Source organism: Triticum aestivum, chromosome 4A, assembly GCF_018294505.1.
Source record: "Triticum aestivum cultivar Chinese Spring chromosome 4A, IWGSC CS RefSeq v2.1, whole genome shotgun sequence".
NCBI lineage: Eukaryota > Viridiplantae > Streptophyta > Magnoliopsida > Poales > Poaceae > Triticum > Triticum aestivum.
Window position 1 is genome coordinate 733,367,849 of NC_057803.1, and position 3,940 is coordinate 733,371,788.

Here is a 3,940-nt window from a genome sequence, read left to right on the forward strand (position 1 = left end):
CCCCTCCCCGCCTCTCAGCCACGTCTCGGCTTGGCATGCCCCCGTCTCCTCCGACGGTGTTGGATTTAATTGACAGCCACATAATGCCATTCAGATTTTTTGGATACAAGTACGAAACTTGCAAATATGGATTCTGCAACTCTGTATACATTACTCCACAAAAAGAACGATTCGAGTTCAACAAAAAATTGATGACCAAGAATTAAGTTCAGTATGTTTTTTACCAGAGAAAAAACATATAGGGAAGTTACAAGAAATATTTGATCCATGCAAACCATCAATCAATTGGTTTTGTTTGCTAGTACAAAACGCAAAGGATCCATGGATAAAATTCAACATCTAACTGATATGGGGATTGAAGATGAGAGAAGAACCATGCCTAAATACCAACAATACAACCCCGATATGGACGAAGACTGCCTTGCGGAGAGATGACAGCTGCATGTATTGGTAGATCACTACAAACGGCAGCGATGCCTTTTCACTTCTCCATCGCCTCCTCATGCTGGATATGCAGTAGATGTCACGGGCGCCCACGGATTTGCCAAGGAACACCACCCATCTACTGCACGCGTTGCCACCTATGGAAAGATCTACACCTTGTCGTTGCAGGGCGCCCCCATATCTCGCCTTCAGCGAGTCCAGCTTCCGACTCGTTGAAGGGGCGAGCGAGATGTACCAGTCCACACCAGGGCAGGCTACATCTTCCTTTTTATTTTATTTTTTTGTTTTTTGATTTCATTTTCTGCTTTATTTTTTTACTTTGATTATACTTTAAAATATTCTAAATTTATATATTACCAAAAAACTCTACATAAAATGTTTGAAAAATGTTGAACAAGTTGAAAAATGCTAATCAAGCATTTGTAAAATGTTGAATGTGTACAGAAAAATTATTGATCATGTATTAAAAGAATGTTGAACAAGTAGTTGAAAACTGTTAATCAAGCATTCAGAAAATGTTGAAGTGCATAGAAAAATTGTTGATCATGTATTACAAAAAGTTTTGAATTTTTTTGATCATGTATATAAAGATATTAATCAAGCATTTGAATAAAAACGTTGAACAGGTGTTTGAAAAATGTCAATAAACCATTTGGAAAATATTAAATGTGTATAAAAATGTTGAAAAAGTATTTTAAAAATAATGATTTTTTATCATATATATAAAAATGTTAATCATGCACGTAGGGCATTTTAAATGTTTATAAAAAAGTTGACCATATACTTAAAATTTTCCAAAAACTTGTTCAACATTTTTTTAAATGATTGATTAACATTTTTATATACATGATTAAAGAAATCATGATTTTTCGAATACATGGTCAACATTTTTTGATACACATTTTGAATTCACCAAATGCTTGATCAACATTTTCATATGCATGATAAAAAATTCATTATTCTTTAAATACATTACTAGCAAAAGGGCCCGCGCGTTGCAACGGGATGATAAAATAGCGACTTCAAATCAAACCAATGAGAATATAATACATACAATAATTATAATATACAAATTATATTAGTTAAAACATTTAGATTATTCAACCAATAAATTGGATATATCATCTCTTTGTCTGAATGTCCATGCATCGTTACAGAGAAAACGTATGAAAATTACTGTTTTTTTAGAACCGTATTAAAATTACTTGTGGTGTGAGACATATACTCCATTTAAATTTTAGAAAATTGGGCACTTTCTCAAATTAAACAGAGAACAAAAAGTGTGGTTCAAAACGGGCTAAGAGAGTGTCTGATTTGTTTGTTTCACAACAATTCTCTGAGCCTGTCAAATGCAACAAGAGTAGTGGTGCATTGAAGTGTGATTGTTTATATATAACTTTTTATTAATGTTTGAAAAAAAATAAGTTTTTACTATGTTGTATTTTTTTAGAAAATGTTGGTTTTTTGGCTTGCAAGATTATATTTCTTTTTTTTCTTTTTGAACGGGGCCCAAACACAAGCATTTTACGCAGACGGTAGGCTCTTTTTCTACTCCCTCCGTCACAGTTTAGAAGGCACGGTTAAATTTGCGTGCGTTTTCACAATAGACAAGGTTTAGGGAGGATTGCATTTATTTCTAGTAGCTAATTAGTACTTCGATATACTATTTTTATATGCATGCATAATATGAATGCTATTTTTTAGCCCATCTCACAACCAATAGATAACCACCTAGGTCCCAGAGAATTTTCAAGCGCGCCTTTAAAACCGTGACGGAGAGAGTAGAAAAACACGCACACTTATTAAAAAAAAGCAAGCACACTTTTGAGGGATGCACACGCATTCTTCCATTTGTTGGCCTAAAAAGATTATATTTGTGGGATAACCACATACGGAGACCGACGGAGGCAGTAGCCAGCGTGAACCAGCTCCTCCTCGTGCTCTCCGCCTGTCTCTCTCCAAGATTTCCTCTTTTCTTCCTTCGTTCCCCTCCCCTCTCCCTCTGGCCTCCCTTGTAGGTAGTCAGTAGTTAGCAAGAGGCGCTCGCCGGCTGGAGGCGTCTGCAGCCTAGATTCTCTCCCCGCTGCTCCATGCTTGGCCTGGTTCTTGGTGTCCTCTTTGGAGCTGCTCCATGGTTTGCTGGTGGATTTGTTTCTCTTCCTTTTTCTTAACAAATCCCTCTGTCTTTTCTGTGCTTGATCTATACTCACCGGTCTGCGTCTTCATCTTCTTCTTCTTATCTCCGGTGAATAGCAGAGTCTCCCCGCCGCTCATGTTCCCTTTCCCTTGCAGGAGCTCACCGAGCAACCATGGCGCCACCTCGAACTCTGGATCCGGCGCCCCCAAACCTCAACGGCCTTCCCCGCGCGCCTCCCTGACCCTCCTGCATCTGGATCCGTCCGGTGGCAGCCGGATTGTCGCCGTTCTATGGAGTCAAACCCGCGCCGCCGCGTCCCTCACTCGTCTCGCGCAAGAGGACGACGAGTAGACCCCTTGTCACGGGATCTCGCGGGCTCCTCAGCCTCGGCTGGATCCAACACGCGCTGATTATGCCGCTGCCCCGCCTCCCGCGCGTCCTCCTCCTCCCAGCCGTTGCCCACGGCGGCGAGGAGCGTGTTGAGCAGCCCGATCGTGGTCGGTGGCGTGCGCTCCAGCCGGCCGACGCGGGCCTGGAGCGCTGCGGCCTGGGCCTCGGTGTCGGCGAACCGCGTGCGGCGAAGAGGAGGCAGGCCGTGGTGTGGGGAGGAGGGCGCGGCGGAGTGGTGGTAGGCCGGCGAAGAGGAGGCAGGCCGTGGTGTGGGGAGGAGGGCGCGGCGGAGAGGAGGTAGGCCGGCGCGTGGGGATGGCGTGGCGGAGGATGCGGACCGACGGCGGGGAGGCGGAGGATCCAGATCGGGAGGCGCGGTCGCTCGACTCTGGGTTGGTTTTTGTTGGCAAACCGCACACGCGTCCACGGGTGGATTAGAAATATGAAACGTTTTTTTTTTCACTTATTTACTGGACTGCGGGTTAATTACTTAATATCATAGGGGTTTTTCTGTAAAAATGCCGACGACGTACGACAGAGACCCAATTTGCTTTATTATTACTAGCAAAAATGCCCGTGCGTTGCAACGGGTAATGAAACTATCATCATAGAATCTCACCATCCCCGTTATCCTTCCACCATTTCCCTATCATCATGCAAGACGCCCTTATGATTTCACCATCATCGTTGCATGAGCCGCCCCATATCATCGATGCACTCATGCTACATGTGCACATCCGCGACGCTCATGCTGTCTAGCTCCTTCGCCTCATTTGTGACTATCACCACTGCCTCCACATCCTCCAGCTCGCCGTAGGCATCCTAAGTGGCGGCAGCAATTGGGTTGGCACAACCAGAACCATAGAAACTTAGTTTGGAAGGACAGAGAGCCAAGGGTTCGTAGGGTTAGGGGTGTCGATTGTGATCATCGTCGATTGATTGCAGCCATTGTTTCCTTTTTTGTGAAGA

At 43.7% G+C, this 3,940-nt stretch overlaps 1 long non-coding RNA gene across 1 annotated transcript; it reads left to right on the forward strand.

Annotated features, from left to right (window-relative positions):
* The first annotated feature begins 2,350 nt into the window (after positions 1–2,350).
* LOC123083455 (uncharacterized) lies at positions 2,351–3,589 on the forward strand. The gene is made up of 2 exons (XR_006439303.1): positions 2,351–2,656; positions 2,737–3,589. It is a non-coding gene; the product is annotated as an uncharacterized lncRNA (long non-coding RNA).
* Positions 3,590–3,940: the final 351 nt, after the last annotated feature.